Genomic DNA, 20,503 nt, shown 5'->3' on the forward strand with positions numbered 1-20,503 from the left:
AACAATTAATCATGCTTCAAGCAATCAGCTTCAACAATTAATCATTTAATCATGCTTCAAGCAATCAGCTTCAACAATTAATCATGCTTCAAGCAATCAACAGCTAGATTTAGACTTTAGAACCAACAATTAATCAATGCTTCAATAATTAATCATACTTCAAGCAATCAACAGCAAGGTTTAGAACCAACAATAAATCAATGTTTCAACAATTATTATTACAAAAAACAAAATTTATACCTAGGGTTAGTGGAAGACAGGGAAGAGTGCAGAGCTGGCGGCGACAGGGACAATGGCTCGGGTGGAAGGGTCGAACAGAGCTGGCGCCAGTGAGAAGACTGCGCGACGGCAACTGGCGCTGGCGGTAGCTGCGATTTCGACGGCTGAAAGGAAAGCTGGCTGCGCGAACGGAAAGCTGGCTGAAAGGAACTTGCGACGGTGAGTGACTTCTAAGGACCTTGCGACGAAGGCGGTGGCTGGACGGAGGTTGCGTTGGAAGCTCGCGGTGGAGACTGGACGTGGTGAAAGCGAGAGGTGAGAGTGGAGGGCTGGAGGGGAGGCTCGAGAGTGGCTCTTTGCAATGTGGGTGTGTGCGTGAAAGAGTGCTAGGGTTCACCTTTTGGCAAAATCAAAACGCGTGCGTTTTTTGGCAAAATTAAAAAACGTTCGGGTCACAGCTCGATTCGACTAACCGGTTCCCGGCCGGTTTGATGGTCCAACTACGGTTTTTGCATTTGACGGTTTTGTCTTCTGTCCGAACCGTGTTTGCTAATGGTTCCCGATTCGACTGGTTCGATCGGTCGGTTCGAACCGATTTTCAAAACATTGGTTGAAAACGCTGACGAATCTACCCATAAAAGAAAGAAATTATCAAATTTATTCATCAATAATGACATCCGTGTGATAAAACTAACCAATCATTAGCTGGCGTTGACTACGTTAGTGACCCTCCCTACGTGGCACATTACGGCGTTACGTGACTTAGGAGTCTTCATACGTGAAAATTGTAATTTATTTTGTATTAAAATATAAATGATAATTAGAAATTTATTTTAAAAAATGGAAATTAAAAATCATGAGTTAGCAAGACTATTCATATTCGCGCGTTTTACAAAATACAGGTAAGAGCTTTAGGAGAGACAAAATATTCTTCTTCTTCACTCAAACATTACATCCCATCCCATTTCTGTGTGGGTTAGCTGCAGACAATAATCATCGTATTGAAGAGAGAGTGCTTGTTAGTGTGGAACGTCTTACCTCTTGAAAGTGCGTGGTGTCATTCATAGCTAAGTAGTAATATGTCATCCATCTGATGTCAATTTCTCGATTTTGGATGTATGGTTGTCGATTTGGAGTTTTTATTAAAGTTTGTTTGTACTAGTTTTGATATGTTTTTGATATTCTACTTTGTTGTCTGTGTTTGTCTTTGTACAAATGGTTACCATCCACATTACATTGGTTATTAGTCACAGAGAAAAGTTTGAAAAGGATGGTGATAGAAAGTTAGCATATATTGGCGGTGAGATAACGGAGATTGAAAGAGTGAATGTGGATACTTTAAATAAGTTCTTCATAGCTGACTTAGTAAAGGATATAGGGTACATTGATGTGGGCGAGTTTTACTGGCTATAATTTGGAAAAGAGTTGGATGGTGGGTTTAAGTTGCTAGGATTTGACATGGATATTGTGACCATGTACGAAACAACTATTGCTAATGGGAGGAGAGTTGAACTATTCACTAAGCATCCAGTTAACTTTTTCTGAGTTCGTAGAAGAAAACAAAGCTCCTAAACTAGAAGTTAAGATTTTAAATATTAGTAGGACTCCAATTAAGCATAGACCAAAATTCTGTGTCAAGAGCAAAGAGACTGTTGAAACTGAGTGAGACAGAACCAGGTAATACTCACGACGAGGATGCTGACATATTTGGACTGGAGATCCAAACAGAAGATGAGTTACAAGACAAAAATATCCACCCTATTACAAAAGCAGTAATCAACTAAAAATGACCACAGAGCTACCAAATGTACCCACCCAAGTTTCAAAAGTAACATTCCAAGAGCCATAAACTAGCATTCAGAAGACAAATGTATCTATCCAACCTAATTTACTTACCTCTCAATCTCCCTTAATACTAGGAGCACATCACATATTTTGTACTGTGCACATATGACAAAATTTTAGGAAACAGTAGAAAAATACAGAGTTGAAGATGGCTATGTGGAGATGTGCCAAAGTCACAATGTCTCAGGAGTTTAATGTTGTTATGGATATGATCAGACGGGTTAATCCCCATGCTTGGGTGTATCTGAACAGAATCCCCCCAAATCAATGGAGTAGGTCAAATTTTAGCGAATAACCGAAGTCGGACAATTATACGAACAATAATTGTGAATCATTCAATTATAGGATCAAGAAGATGATGGGGAAGCCAATTATAACTATGCTTGAAGAGGTGTTATAAAATGAGCATCATTGCTAGAAACAAGAAGACCTTGGTGGGATATAGTGGAGTCATCACTCCTAGGCAGCAGAGTAGGTTGGAGAAAGAGAAAAAAGAGAGTAACAAGTGGAGGCCATTTCTCACAGGAGATGATCCTAAAAAACTATGAAGTTCAGTGCTTGCCACACAAGTTATGGTAGATATTGGAAAGAGGACATGTAGTTGCAGATTTTGGCAACTAATTGGATTGCCCTGTAGGCATGCATGTGCTGCCCTTGCATACCAGCATACGAGACCAGAAGAATATGCACACAATTGACTCTCTATGGAGACATACAATAGCACATATCAGTTTGTTATCAGGCCTGTACCAAGTCAAGAATACTGGCAACACATGGATCTACCTCTAATATTGTAACGACCCAACTTCTGGCCTGTCATGAACAAGGCTAGCAGCCAGACGCTACTATTTAGCTGACTTTAGATACTTTAGACCATATATTAAGTGTATACATATGAGCCTGTAGCGCTAGTCAAGAATCGTGTATCTAGTCGCGCATATTGGAATAATTGTAAATTAAGCAGTTAATACAAGTAACGGAAAAGCATAGCATAGCATACTCATATCATACATGAAACGTCCGGAGGCTTAATTCATCACAAAACACAAGTTCATACTTAATTACTTACTTTATTATGTACATACTCCATCTTTAATGTTTATAGGTCTCGGCTCACAAGAGCCACCCTAAACTGGGACCCGATCTACATTATTAAATAAATAAAAAAGGTAGCCCTCTTAAAAAGACTATTCAAGAGCGAGGGCAAGGACCACTGTTATTAAGACCACTACCATTACTACTACTGCTGCTGCTGATACTGGATCTCCAGAATCTACTGTCACAATATGCTGAAGCGAGAGAATCACTCTGATGCGTCGGTGATATTGCTGCTTCTCGCATCCTCTGTGGAGTCCTCTTCCCCGGTCTCAAAAGAGCTAGAGTACAGATCCGCCATCATCTGGTCAATCGACACCTCTGAGCTAAACTCAGTTGAAGGTGCAGAACCAGAGCTTTCAGAAACCCTTGACCCGTCGAATCCTGGCTTAGCTACAGAGGATGGTGGTAGAGCTTCGGGCATAGGTACATCAGGAACTACTTGATCCTCTTCGGAGTTGAACCATGGTGGATACTCGGGTATGTCAATGATCGAAGACTCCGGTATTAGCTCTGCCATGTTCAGAGGGTAAGGTGGAAAAGGATACTGGGTTCTGCCGGGGTGAAACTCGAATAGTAGTGTATCATAAGGCATGTCAGAGTCAAACTCCTGGCTGAGCAGAGGGTGAGAGAAAGGATGGTCGGGAAGATAGTAAGTGCGTGTACGTGGACTACCCCAAAACACCGCGCTCCTCGTCGCGGAGTCCACGTATCTGCCGAACGCTGGGTACTCAAAGAAGATCACGCCGGTCCTCATCTGCGGACATGGGAAAAAGAGGATGAGAACCTAAGGTTCCCAATAGGGTACTATACGAAAAACCTAAGGGGATCCGCAGCCTAAGTCTAATCGTTTATAAGGTCACAAAAATAATCAATCATACAAACAGATACAATCACAAGTATATAACAGTATAACAGTCACATATACAAGTAAAAGCAGACACAAGCAAGAAATGCAGCAACAAATATGATGCATGTATGGTTCTATGCAGGTCATGAGCTCATGCGTCGGTTGGCTACCCGCAGCCCAACGTTATCCGGCCCAAGTCCGGATATGGATACTCCACTGGGTCGGTCGCGCACTGGTGCCCGAAATACAATCGCGGCACTAATAAAGAATGACCCAAAAATATAAGGTGCTCCCAGTGAGTAGCAGTCCATATGGCGGGCGTCCCTACGTTCATATAGTCTCTGGTCAGGCGGAATGGAAGTCCGCTCTGCCAGGTACTTCTTAGCACCTTGGGGTTTACAGTTTCTTTTTCCACGGCACATTTCAACAGAATTTATTTCTAAGGGACTTCTCTTCCCTTTTTATAAAAATTTGTGCCCAGATCTTTCTTAAAATGTCTCAGCCTGGTCACATTTTACCATTTTGTCCTTTTTATTTAACTTTTCTTTTTACCGTTTTCATTTGATTTTTAATGACGCTTTCACTCCTAATGTTATTATTTTATCATTGTATCTTCTTATTTTTCTTAATATACCTTTTCTCCTTGATTAAGTTAATTATTCATTTTTAATTTGACTTTATGCCTGAAATTACTAATATGCCCCTAAGTTCTCTAGTTTTTACCGTTTAACCTTATTTAGCATAAATTTTTGCCGGATTAATCCTATTAGTTGCCTATGATTAAAATTATTCCTAATAATTTTATTTAATGCCAATTTTTACCTTAAGGGACCTAAAACCAAATTTACCCTTTATTAATTTTATTTACTTATTCTAGTTACTGTTTTTTACTATTTTACTTTTAACTTTTACTAAACCTTTTATTTAGGACCGAAACCTTTTAAAATTATAATCTTAACCCAAATAATTTATATAATTATTATTTTATCCCTAATGACACTAAATTCAGAATTTTACTTTTTTTTTTTATTTAAATTATATTTTTAATTCTCTTTTTATCCAAAAATGACCATAACACCCTTTTTACCTTTCCTCCTTTGTTCCATAGGATTAAAATTATTTTTGTAACTACTTATTAATACTTTTCTATCATAATTTTCTTGCTATTAGTGACTGAAAATTTTAGAGGTGCAGTTTTTATATTTTTCTTCACTTTTTGTGACGTTTAAAGCTTGAAACTTAAACCGCAAGCGCTTCTATACTTCCGGCTATTTTCACACAAAATTCAGAGGTAATACAACAGTAAATTATACATATTTAGCAAGCCAAAACAGTGGTAACTCACAAAATTTTTAGAAATTCAAAACAAGCATAAATTCACCACAAAGTGGCTCATATAAGCACCGAAAACAAGCACAACCATACTCTAACTAATCCTAATGCTTACCTCTTATGTAATTCAGTTAGTAAACCTTTCTCATACTAGAAAGCGTACATACAAGGGCAGAAACACAGCTGGTGGTGGTGAGTTTTGTTTTGGGGCCTAAAGTGTCGCAAAACGTCAAAATTCAACCACGGTGAGCTCGAAACTCCTTAACTCCTTAGGCGTGCTCCATGGGTGCTTCAAGAGGTCTATACATGGAGGAGAGTAAGGATTTATCATGGTTACTGTTTCTTTTTAAAAGAAAAAGAAAAGAAGAAAGAACAAGAGTTTACCTAGCCGAATTCAGTATAAACGCAAAGATTGGCAAAAACGGACAAGAGTTTGTACTTGTATGGTTTGAGTCCTTGAAGAACACTTGAAGAATAGTGTATGAATGGTGATATAAGGGGCTGAAAATACGAGTAGTATGTGCAGAATTTTCTCTGTTCCTCTTTTCTCACTTACGGTTCTTATCTCTCTCTTTATGGGAAAATGTTATTGATTTTTTATTGGTAATTTTCTTAAATAAAAATTTGAAGTCTAACCTAATTAAATGTGGTAAAAGAGGGCTGAAAAAATTAGAGATAAATGGGCTGATAGCAAGAGAGAAGGGGCGTGATTTCGAGGAAACATAGTCAGCGTCATAATGATGTGTTTATCTGCAGTTAACCGCGGTTAATTACTTGTGGTTAAAAATACAGTAGAGAGAGGTGAGAGGCTGAGATAATCTCGATCCACAGGCTAAATGAGTGGGGCCGAGTTACTAGGATGGCAAGCAAGAGGATTCGGGGCCTCTAGGAATCATTTGCGGAATAGTAGGCAGAAATTCGGTTCGGATAACTTTTATCGGACAGTAAAATAATTAACGGCTAATAACTAATCTTAAAGAAGTAAATCATGAAGAGATAGCTAATATAAATCTAGGACACATTTACTTGAATAGAAATTACTTTTACCACTGGTTCTGATGTTTTCGGTTGGAAATGGATCCTCTCCAGTTTTTTCAACACTTGAGGAAATGCAGTGTGATCTCTCACCGTTAACTTTATAAGTGGGGCCAAAATTAAATATGAGAGAGAGAGTAATAAAGGGTAAAATATTACAATTGACACCATCCAGTTTTTTCTTCACTGGAGAGGATCCACTCCCGTTTTCGGTTACTATAATTTTTCTCGGTGCACGCACAATCGTCACTAAAAGCATTTTTGTGGCTCAAAAGTTTTTGGTGTGGTAACCAACCCAATGGTAAGATAGTATTTAATATCCATTAGTCAAATTTGACTTAGAGGGATTAATTACCCTCATAAAGCTACGTTTAACCTCGTAACTCTCTTTTTCTTTTTCTTTTTCTTTTTTTTCAACAAAAAAGTCTATTTATTAAAAATCTGGTTCTTACAAATATTATCCCCAGCTTACAAGAAGCAAATTAGGAGACCAAAGTTGAAAAGAGACAAAAAGAATGATGGACCAAAAGAGGCCAACCCAGATCTTCATAGGGCTCCTAAAAAATATGGTCTCATCACCTGTAAATATTGCTTAAAGGTATACAAATTCATCCCTACTTAATTTAGTATTATAATTGATGACACTTTTATATGCATAAACTTTGTATTGCAAACTGGTCACAACAGTCGTAACTGTCTCAAAAGGAAGGAAGCAATGACTAGGAGTGTTGGAGGACAAAGTTCAACTCAACAACCTTCTGCTGATAGAGGTGCTGTGGATGATGAAGAAGAGACAATAAGACTATAAAAAAATATTATGAGAGAAAACAATGAAAACTGTTGAAGCAGTTAAAACAACATTAGCTCAACTGAAAGTCCATCTAATAATGTGCTTAACTACTTAACTTTATAATTTATTTTAAATAACACTAATATGCACCAACAGTTGTAGAAAATTCCACAATTTCACAACATGTTCCTGTTTCAATTAGACCTCCTTTAGTCAGGCCACCAAGTACAAAAAGATCCCCCTAAAAAAAAGAATAATTTGAAAAGACCTCCACCAACCATTCAAAATGCTACTTAACTACCATAATGTGCTTAATCACTTGTGAGGCCACCAACACCAAATGTGCAACCATCAATAAGGCCATTACCTCAAATTTCTCTGTTGATCCACACTATAACACCTCAAACCATGCAAACTGCTTTTCGAAAACTACTTCAAGGTTCATAGAGTTCATGCTAACTCCTACAACTAGATGATCATGTTCAATTAGGTGGTCCAAACCAGCTTTAAACCATCAGCAAGAAAAGGGTTAATCACTGCACAATTAAATGGAGAATCAAGCAGAAGCAACAATTCTACTCCAAATCCATGAAGCAAACATGTTTAAATTTTAGGGTGTTTTGTTTCTTCTAGTTCACAGTAGACAACTAATATGTAGTTTATGTCATTTTGTTGGATATGTCACATACTTTATGCTATTTTGCTTATGTTTTGATTTTTGTTTGGATTGATCATCATGATTGATAATGGTACTTATTTTTCATGTTTCAATAACTCAGTTACTATTTACATAGCATGTTGTTTTGCTTATGTTTTATCTTATTTCGGTATACCTTAAAGACTAAAGAAAATTACTGATTATAAAGGAATATATTGTGCAAGTTTTATATTTTATAAGACTATATTTAACATTTTTTCATTTGTCATGTGTACAAATGTCCATCTATCAATTGAGTATAGGTATTTTTGTCATGATAAAGACAACACAATCAATAACATCAACTACAACAACATCAAATAGACATGAAACTACTAGCTATGGCATTCCATAATCATACACGAAGAATTATTCATATTCAAAATCTACTCAAAACTAGATACACATTGTACACAAAGCTAAACACCACAATGATTGACATAGCACAAGTCACAATCTAAGTCTACTAATTTCAACTTCAATCTTTCCTAACTTTATAAGCATCTTCACTTCAGCCTCAGTTTCAAGAACATCTTTATGCATCTTTTTTTCGAAAAATGCATGCTCTCCTCAAATCCTCCTACTGACCTTCGATTTCGTCTACCCATACAAAATAGCTGCAATCTAAATTCTATCAATGGCAAAGAAAACTTAAATCGGAGACATATTCACTTCGAATAAAACAAAGTGTACAAAGGGTATACCTTCTATTTGAGATAGCGGACGAACCACTTCCCAAGATTCATTGCCGTTCCTGACTGCAACAAGGTCACATTCAATCCACAAAAGCATCTCCTATTAAACTTCCTATCATGCACCCGCTTTAAAATTGAGCTTTCAGATACACTACAACTTCCATTCAAAAGTGAGGTAAAGAGTTTCTGTCTTGACATTGAAATATCTTTAAAGAATTTTATTAATCTAGGACTAGGATTTGAAATGAGAAAAATTTTAAATTTAGGAAATTTTAAGATTTAGGATTCATTACAATGCTCAAACAGTTCATCAGGTCACGTATGAAAACACCCAAGTTATGTAATGTTGTAATATACCACGTAAGAAGGATTATTAACGGAGTCAAACACCAAAGTAATGATTGGTTAATTTTGTCATATAAATATCATTATTGATTGGTATATTTGGTAATTTTTTTTCTATAGATAAATTTGTCAGTATTTTTAATTTTTATAGATAAAAATAATATTTTACTCCTCAATTTATTAGATTTTACCTATCTACCCTAACTATAAAGCAATTTTCACGTCGCTATCCACAGCCTTTTGTTATTTTGTATCTTTCCTTAACATGCATGATGTTTTTGTATCATCACTTATAGACAAAAATCGTGTTTATCGCTGTATTATTATTCAAGGAATTATTCAAGTTTCATACGGATGTACAACATTATCAAACTATCACTCTTTCAAAGGGATGTACAACATTATCAAACTATGACAAATTAGATTAATACCTAAATTATAATTGTTTGAATTAAAATTTATAATTAAAAATATTAAAAAAAATAATAAAATTAAAAGATATATACATAGAGTTATATAGAGAGTTATATAAAAAATATTTAAAATTTATTTTTTGATGAAGAAAAGATGACCACTAAAAAAAGAATAAAAAAAGAAAATTAAAAATATAAAACAAAAAAAATTATTTAAGAGAATAAAAAAGTGGTGATGGATAAAATTTGATAATAAGAGAAGATTAAATTTAATTAAGTTAACTAATAATTAAAATAATAAAAAGATAAAATGAATTTGAGACTTTAAATAATTGGATTTCGTTTATTTGTAATGAAATTATTTAAAATTTAAAATAAAAATATTATATACATACATATATATATATATATATATATATATATATATATATATATATATATTAAAAAAAAAATTGAAATGGGAGTGGGGTGCCCCCTGTAGTACGTAGGTCCGTGCCTGGTGACGAAGTAGGTGTATGTAGGTCTCTCGATCCCTCATGGAACTCCTTACAATTAAGTACGTAAGAAGCTAAACTAATTATGAAGGCAAAAATATCAAGACGTGGGACTATATATATATATATTAATGTATGCATATTAGCATATTGTGTGGTCTATACCTAAATTTATTTATTTAATTTTCTAATTTTTGAAGGATGAGTTCATGCCAACGTGGTAAGGTACTTCCATATAAAGTTCCCACCACAGCTAGGATCGGACCACATGGAGATATGGTAGTATTTGCATGTTTGTATATATGGCTAATAATATCGCCATGATGATTATTAGTAGGTGCTTAACTGAGCTATGACCCAGTTTGACACTGACAATTTCAAGAGTGCCCTGCCTGTCTGGTCCCAAATTCAACTGTCTCTAGTTTCATGAACATTTATGAGAATGTTAGTTTGCTAGAAGAGAATACATTCGAGTTATATTACAATTAAGTAGCTAGCTAGTATCTTTTACGTACCTTCCTCTTGGATCAGAGCTATCCCTTGAAAATAAATAAAAGAAACAAGTGTTATGATATTATTGTGATCCATTCGTTCCTACGTGGTAGCTAGAGATAAAATGTGGTCGAGTGAGGACAATACGTACATACTTTGCATGGAATGGGCAGAACGTACGTTGTTTTTGGATCCACGACAGAACTTTAAATTATTCGCATATTTTCTCAACAAAACAGCATACACTAAACAACCATTCTGAGTCAATCCAACTTGGCCCCTGTTTTGTGGTTTTGATTGCTTTCCATTTTCCATACTCTATTGGCGGCTTGGCTTGATGCGAATAATTCTTGCATAAAAAATGCTACTTGTTTTTTAAATTTCAGTCTTTAATCAATTTTTTTAAAAATTTATTATTATTTAATTAATTTAAATATCTATTTTTATGATAATAATTATTTAAAAAATTAAAAAATTATCTATTTTTTATTTTCTCTTTCCTCTAAAAGCTGATCAAAAGCTGAAATTTATAGGATAACTAATTATACTGTCCTTGCATTGGATGCCATCTTCTTGTTTATTTTTTCTAATATGCATCTTAAAAATATTACAATTTTTTATATTTTTTATGTATTGAATGTATTAAAAATTTATTTCTTTCCACAATAAAAATATTTATTGCTTATTAGATAAATTTTTTGGGCTTATAAGTATTTGGATAAGTGAAAAAATTTAAAATATAGTGAAAATTTACGATCTTCATGTAAAGTTGATTGTTAAGAATAACAAGTGTAATGACCCGTGTCATACACGTGATAAGATTGAAATTATAATTTTAAGTTGTTTTGTTAAGATTAATTTGAATTATAATAATTTGATTAATAAAAAAGTAACATGTTATGTATTGTTTTTTTTTTCTTAATCTAGTATTAAGTGTATTAACTCTAATAGTTATTAATTAGTTTTAGTAATCTACTTTCTTCAATAAATTAGACATATATACTCAATGTGACCATAAAAATTTGAACAACAGATTATAATTCATTTTGTTCAAATAATTCTTGATTGAACAATGAATTTTATCACATTGTAAAACAAATTAAATATAAAAGCTATTATCACTTATAAACCTATTAAATCGCACTGTCTTTGATTCGTGTAAGGGTTTACTTATTAAATAAACTTAAAATACGAACAAAAAATATTTTTAAACTGGACCTAGCATCACTTGAAAGAATCATGAAAAATAATCAACTAATCTTATCATCTATAAGAACCATTTCTATGTAAGCCGTTTTGCTCTTATCAAATTTAGATGAAACTTTTCATAACCTTATAATTCGTACCTTTATTTTTCAAACTTTTTCATTATATAATCTACCATAGGTAATACTATTGATAGAATCGTAGCTAGTAGCCATTAGGTATGAAGAATAAAAAATAGAAGAAGAACTACGCCTGAATTAGAGTTAAACCCCAAAGTGATCCCTGATATTCACAAAATGCATCAACGTGGTCCCTCTCGAATTTTCCATTCATATGTCTTGCCGGCGGGAGTGACGTGGTGAATGATTGCCACGCTGGAGGATGGGAAACATCGTCGTATTGGGTTTTGGCGCTAAACCCATAACTAGACGACGCCGTTTCAACTAGGAAGTATTAACAAAACGTTCAAACCCCCAACCCCCAATATTTAAAGAGATCACTTCATCTTCTTCATCTTCTGCGAACTGAAAGCGCCAAACCCTGGAATTCGAGAGTCCTGGCGAGACTTTTCGAACTGAAACAATTTGGAGTTCAGATGAACTTGGTCATCGTTGGCTCAAGATCGGTGAAGGAAGGAGCAAAGATTCTGCGTAAAATCCCCTGTGACAGAGGTAGGCATGCAGTATATTAGATAGTCTTGTTCTGTTTTCCATAGTGGTAAGGTATCCATCATTATGGATTTTACTTGGGAATTTAGTGTAGATTGATGAAAAACTATGGATGCTATATTAGTAGGTAAAATTTTTTGCACTGGATGGTGTGGGTAGGGATTTTCGGAATGCTCTGTTTTCGAACTGAAAATATGATTTCTATAATGGCATAGTCACTGAAGTAGTTGTTAGTAAGCAATTTTGGAATATGATCTGTTGTTGTTTGCTGATTCTATATGTTAGATAAAATGTTATATTTTTTTCGATGCAGATGGAAAAGTTACTGGATATCATGTTCCATCATGGTGGAACGTTTAAGAAGAATGTTGATGGAAGATTGGTTTACTCACCTGACAATAGAACTTGTTTAGGAAATTTAGATGAGGATACACTTGATGTCTTCTTCGTCAAGAACTATTTCAAGGAGTTGGGATATGACAAAGTAGTTGAGTGCTGATGGCTGGTTCCGTACAGGAGCTTGGAGGTTGAATTGAGAATTCTGATCACTGATGATGAATTAAGGGAGATGTGCATCCATGCACAAAGGAATGATGGAGCAGTCGATGTTTATTTAATTAACATTAATAAATTTAAAATTGTTTAGTAATCATAAACAATTTTATTATTATGTTAATCATATGTAGTGCACTAATATGTATTATTTTATTCTTCTCATAAACAACTTTGTAATTATGTTAATTATATAATTTTGTACATTAACATTGATATAATTTTGTAAACTAGTGTACAAAAACATTAACAAATTTAATTTAGAGATTTCGTTATTACCTTTTTATTATAAGTTCTCAAAAATTTCTCTATATACCACATTTATCGTGCAGTTATCTTCCAAGTGTCTGTGATATTGCAACAGCACTTGCAGACCATCTTTACTCATTACTCTTACCTTTATTTTTCAAACTTTTTCGTTATATAATCTATCATAGGTAATACTGTTGATAGAATCGTAGGCCATTAGGCATGAAAAATAATAAATAGAAAAAGAACTATGTCTGAGGTACAAATTTTCTAGATGATAAATAATTGTTACAATTTACTATTACTCCTTAAATATATACATACACACACACTCATTGTACACGGTAATAATTAGCCAATATTTTTAATGGAGATACTTGCTACAATTAGATAAAAATTATGCCATTATCTTTTATTAACCTTTATGATTAATTCAATAGAGATATACTTACTCAATATATATATTATCTACATTAATTATGTACCAATATTTTTAGAAAACAACTAAAAGAAGAGATATATAAATATATATAATATTGTTACTCTATAGGAAGCAGATATAAATTGCTACATTTTTTTTAATTATATTATACAACTTTAAGTTATAGTATCATGTTATTATTAATTATAGATACTTGCTACAATTATATCAAATTTAATTATGACCCTAAATAAATAAAATAGATAACAATTAATATTATTTTTTTTCTTTTTTATATTCAATATTTACTATAAATATAAAAATAAAATAAAATAACTAATGAATAAAAATATAAGTAAAAAATAAAACATAATAATTAAAATTTAATTTTTTAACTAATTAATCTTATGTCCATACAATATTATTATTATTAATTATTATTATCCACTAATTAGCGCAGAAGGTAAAGAACTATATAATTAACGAACCATTATTAGAATGAGTGAGAATTATAGCATGAATTATTGTGGATACAACTATCTACTAATAAAATTATGGATACAACTAATTATTGTAGATATAACTATCTACTAATAAAATTATTGCACATAAATAAGGATTAGAACTATATCAATTAATATAATTAGAATGAATAAAAATATTGATGATTGATAATTAGTTTAATAATGCATTGAATATTGATCTGATATAATTATAATAAAGATATTTTCGTAAAATAATATAATTATACATTATTCATGAGCTAATTGTAATATAATTAAAATAAATTCATTTGGAAAAAAACATTCATGCATAATCTTCATAACTTACAGTAATTTCTTTATTTATGTATACATATGTATTAATTTTATTAAATATTTTTTTATTTATACATACATATATATTAAATATACATAAAAATATTTAAATCACATATATTAAATATTTTTTGTTATATATATATTTTATTCCACAATGCGTGCAATAAGCTTTTATATTTGATATCGATATATAGTCTCCAATCCCAGCCTCATTTATATGTAAACTGTATACAATTTTTTTAATAGAAAAATTTAAATTTTTAATGGAGATACTTGCTATAATTAAGTAAAAATTATGTTATTATTTTTTATTAACCTTTATGATTAATTTAATGGAAATAATTATTCGGTATATATATTATATATCTACATTAATTATGTGCCAATAATTTTAGGAAAGAGCTAAAAGAAGAGATATATAAATATATATAATATTATTGCTATATAGGAAGCAAATATAAATTGCTACGTTCTTTTTTATTATATTATACAACTTAAAGTTATAGTATCATGTTACTATTAATTATAGATACGTGCTACAATTATATCAAATTTAATTATAAATCTAAATAAATAAAATAGGTTACAATCAATATTATTTTTTTCTTTTTAACATTCAATATTTACTGTAAATATAAAAAGTAAAATAACTAATGAATAAAAATATTAGTAGAAAATATAACATAATAATTAAAATTTAATTTATTAAATAATTAATCTTGTGTCCATATAATAATATTATTATTATTATCCACTAATTAAAGCAGAAGATAAATAACCATATAATTAACAAACCATTATTAGAATGTGTGAGAATTATAACATGAACTATTGTGAATACAACTATCTACTAATAAAATTGTTGAACATGAATGAGAATTAAAACTATATTAATTAATATAATTAGAATGAATAAAAATATTGATGATTTATAATTAGTTTAACAATGTATTGAATATTAATTTGATATAATTATAATAAAGATATTTTCTTAAAATAATATAATTATACATTATTCATGAGCTAATTATAATATAATTAGAATAAATTGATTTAATTTGAAAGAAAAAAATTATGTGTAATCTTCATAAATTACAATAGTTTATTTATTTATGTATACATATATATTAATTTTGTTAAATAATTCTAAATATTTCTTTATTTATACATACATATATATTAATTATATATAAAAATATTTAAATCACATATATATATTATTCCAGCAATAAGCTTTTATGTTTGATATCCATATATAGCCTCCAATCCCAACCCCATTCATACATAAACTATATACAGTTTTTTTAATAGAGCAATTTTAATTTTTCGTTTTATTTTTTTCACGTACATTTCTTTTCTTTAAATAGTGATATTTTAATTTTTTTTTTGTTTTAAGTACACTTTTATTAAGAATTGCATTACTAATCTAAAATACAAAAAAAAGGTGATACATATATCCAAGAAAAAAATAAACTTAAATATCAGAAAAAAAATCTTATATTAAAATATTTAAAAATAACATACCCAATAAAAATAGTCGTAATATATAAACTGAGACAACAATTTAAATTTAAATGAATGTAAAATGAATTTAACCAAATACCAATATTAGAACTAAATTACTTAAATAATATTTAATATATTATAATCCTTAGACACGTATAGATTAGAGTCATTCTCGTAACGACAACCAACTGAAACATCATAAGTTTGGATATTTAGAATTCGTGCAAATTCAGATAATCCTCTTGTTAAATAAGCTTTATCATCCGCTATTCATGCAATACAACAAGATATAGAATTGCCACACCGAAAAATTAAATTGACCCTTATTCCGCTCAATGGCATTGCATTGATGCAAAAGAAGACTGGTAATTTCTGAAAAAAATTATAATATATTATAGAATTATTTTAATAACGAAAAACTTAAAATAAGAAAATTTAAATATATTACCAAACGTTGAAATTGCATATCCGAGTTTGACATGAATTTAGCAAAACTAAACTTAAATTGAGGAAATTCAATCTCATTATATGCTCCACCTCGAAAATCTCCGAGTAGACGTGAAAAGCATGGAGGGGATGGAACTTGAACTTGGCCTGCAAAACTCCGTGGAAACAATTCCTTAATAAAAAATCGAACTCCTCTAAAGAAAACTAATTTTACCCATATTCTATTAGGTTGGTCATAATATGTGAGTAAATCCAACTATCCTTCGATAAAATAGAGTTTACTGCCTCTTCTTTGGACGCTTACATCCATGTAGTTAGAACCCGAATCAGTGAATACAACTCGACGAGGTATTTCATGGATGTGATGCATTGTAAACGATAGCGACAAAAGACAATCGAACTGGAACATTAGCCGAAAAAAATAAGTTGGAGTAAGAACAATTATTAAATTATTAAAAGAATAATACAATAAAATGAGTATATAAAAAATACTATACAAAATTATAAATTGTACCTTAAAAGGATCAATTTCGATGAAAAACGAAGAATACATTCTATGAAGCAGTAAAAGAAGAATAATAAATTTAAAGAAAATGAGTTAACTTTCATATTTAGGCTCATGTACCACAAAAAACTCTATATGTAGTTTTTTTTTTTTAAATAAATATGTAAATGAGTTATTATTAAGGTAATTTTTGATTATTTACGTTAGTTATACATCATATATTTATTTTGTTAAAATTATATGATTTTATCATATCATATTATGATTAGAATCATTGTTTTTATCATGAATAGAGTAATCGAGACCAACTTCATCATCATCATCATCATCATCATCATCATCATCATCATCATCATCAATGGATCACCATTAAAGTAACAACTTGCCATTAATAAAATCATTAAATAATGAATATATAAGAATTAAAATTCTATCAATATAATTAAAATGATTAAAAATATTTTCGAGTGATAATTACTTTAAGGGAAAGTATGAGGAGCCAATGGAATATTTATACAATGTGTACAATGTAGGTTTAGGGAGTATTAGAAATATAATCATTAGTGTTACCTTTTCCTATCAGCTGAAATTTTTGGAATGAGTGGTATCATGACATGGTATTAGAGGGCTAAATTCGAAAGGTCAAGAGTTCGATCCTTGGTGAATCCCAAAATTAGTTTAAACTTTTGGGAAGATGTTTATTATCGCTAGTACTCGAATGGTTATTCTAGATAGTATGGGGGGTGTTCATTTTGTAACTCAATAGGCAATAGTCCATTATACACATTATACAAATAGTCCATTATCTCCCTAGCGGGATCCTTAGTTTAATAATGCATTAAATAATAATTTTATATAATTATAATGAAGATATTTTCTTAAATTAATATAATTATGTATTATTCATTAAATATTAATTATAATATAATTATAATAAAGATATTTTCTTAAAATAAATTTATTTAGATAAATATAAATTGGTTATTAATATAACTGGTGTCATTATCATATAATTACCATATCATATTATTATTAGTAAAATGATTAAAAATATTTTCGATTGATAATTGATAAGTAGTTTAATAATGCATTGAATATTGATTTTATATAACTATAATAAAGATATTTTTCTAAATTAGTATAATTATACATTATTACTTAAATACTAATTATAGTATAATTATAATAAAGATATTTTTATAAAATAAACTTAGAAGAGAAAATAATGCATTCATTTCGGCGGAAAAATGGATTCATGAAGAATCGACACCTCACTTCCATTAGTCGAGGAAAAACCCGATTTTAATATATTAAGTAGATTATTATTATTATTATTATTATTATTATTATTATTTTGGATAAGTGAGAAAATTTAAGAAATAGTGAAAATTTACGTACAGTTATCTTCATGTAAAGTTGATTGTTAAGAATAATTAAATAATGGTTTAATTACTCTGTTGATACCTATAGTTTCGTAAAATTTTCAATTAGGTTCCTATACTTTTTTTTATTTTAATTAGGTTTATGCACCAATTTTTTTTTTTCAATTTGGTCCCTCTTGACAGTAATTGACTTAATTGTATATGGACCTAATTAAAAAAATAATTTAGTGCAGGGACCCAAATAAAAGGACAAAAAGTGTAGGGATCCAATTAAAAAAAATTGATGTAAGGACTCAATTAAAAAGAAAAAATTATAGGAACCTAATTAAAAATTTTGCGAAACTATACAGACCAATAGAATAATTAAATCTTAAATAATTGATATATTTGTTTAAATTATTATTTAATAATTTTATACTATCAACTTTATATGATGATAAATATATATGATTTTTCGATTTTTAGAAACTTTTGACAGCATATGAATTCTCTTTGTTATTATTTGGGTGTATTTTTTTTTTGTTTTTTGTGATTGTTCATACCCTGGGTCGAGCTATCCGACCTGGGATGATCGACGACAAAGCGACCGACCTCTTCAGGTCAAGCGGACCGACTTCTTCTTAAAGAACTCGGCCAAGTTGACAGGAAAGCTCATAAAGGGCCCAAGTAGAGGAACACGACCCAAGTCCAAAGGCCGTCCAAGCCTATAAGAGATAAGGGCGGTTCCCTTGAAGATAAGCTGACCTCAACTTAAAGATAAAATTAAGATAAGATAACTAACTTATCTTATCTAGAAAGGTCACTCTACAACTACTATAAATACACTGGAGCACCCAGGTATAACTCATACTCTGATTCTACATAAAACCTGTTTAATACCCATGCTAACTTAAGCATCGGAGTCTCTTGCAGGTACCCCTCACCCTTCGGTGATAAAGGATCAGCAGCACAACCAGTCCAACAAGTCGGACACACCAGCTCTGGTCGCCATTCACAAACCGGACACCTCAGGTTCTGACCAGCACATAAGATCTCGACCGAGATCAACCTACAAATTCAGGTAACCCCGGGAGCCATTGCCGGGGACCCTGGAAGTCATCCCATCACCATGGCGGACAACCATGACAACAATCACGATTCAGGTCTGGAGGATCGAACACCGCACAAAAACGCGAACGTCACGCTACAAGACGCTCCGGAGACCAACCAAGACAAAGACTCACCAAATTCATGGGCCATAGAAGCACTCCTAGATCGCCTAAAACAACTAGAAAAAGAAACCCACCAACAAAGGGAAATCGAAAGAGATCTACAAAGAGAGATGCGGCGACGTCGGGAGTTGGAAGAAAAACTGCAGCGATTGGAAGCCAATCTCAAATCAAAAGCCCTTCCCGCTAATCTCGAGGAGAATTCACACAAAGAACAATATCCCTTCACTAGGGAAATCATGAAAACTAAAATTCCAAAAGACTTCAAACTCCCGGATATGACTCTATATGACGGCACCACAGATCCTAACCACCATCTCAATAACTTCAGAAGCAGAATGTATCTTACTGACGCCCCAGACGCTGTTCGCTGTAAAGCCTTCCCAACAACTCTGACAAAGACAGCTATGCGGTGGTTCGACAACTTACCACCAAAATCCATCTCAAGTTTCGACGACTTAGCTAAGAAATTCTTAGCCAGATTTTCCATTCAAAAGGATAAAGCTAAGCACGCTCCCAATTTATTAGGAATCAAACAAGGAGATCGGGAGAGCCTTCGCAACTACATGGAAAGATTCAACAAAATATGCATGGACATACAAAGTTTACCCACGGAAGCCGCAATCATGGGACTCATCAACGGCCTACGAGAGGGACCTTTCAGCCAATCTATATCAAAAAAGTACCCGACTACCCTCGACGAAGTTCAGGAGAGAGCAGAAAAATATATCAATATGGAAGAAAACGCTCGTCTAGGAGAGTCCTCGAAATCGGGAGCTTCCTACCGTGACAGAGACAAAGAATCCAAAAGGAAAGACGACAGACAAGGAGAGAAAATTAAGAAGTACCATAACTACACTCCTCTTAGGGCATCACTGGTCGAAATATATAAAGAAGTCTACCACACGGAAAAAATCCCCCCAGCTCGGCCACTCAAAGGCAAAAAAGGAGGAGGAAACCGAAAAGAGTATTGTGAATATCATCGGGTCCGAGGACACTCCACTAATGAATGCTTCGATTTAAAAAACATCATAGAAAAATTGGTAAGGGAAGAAAAACTAGATCGATTCCTGGCCACCCGAGATGACGAGCAAAGAAAGAGACGAAGGGATGATGACACCAAACGAACAGAACGATCACCTCGGACGCCAGAAAGACATGTCCATATGATACATGGCGGTTTCGCAGCAGGAGGAATCTCCAAATCCTCTCGTAAGAGATACCTCAAAGAGATAT

The sequence above is a fragment of the Arachis ipaensis genome, chromosome B10 (assembly GCF_059453495.1).
Source record: "Arachis ipaensis isolate K30076 ecotype BB chromosome B10, ASM5945349v1, whole genome shotgun sequence".
Lineage (NCBI taxonomy): Eukaryota > Viridiplantae > Streptophyta > Magnoliopsida > Fabales > Fabaceae > Arachis > Arachis ipaensis.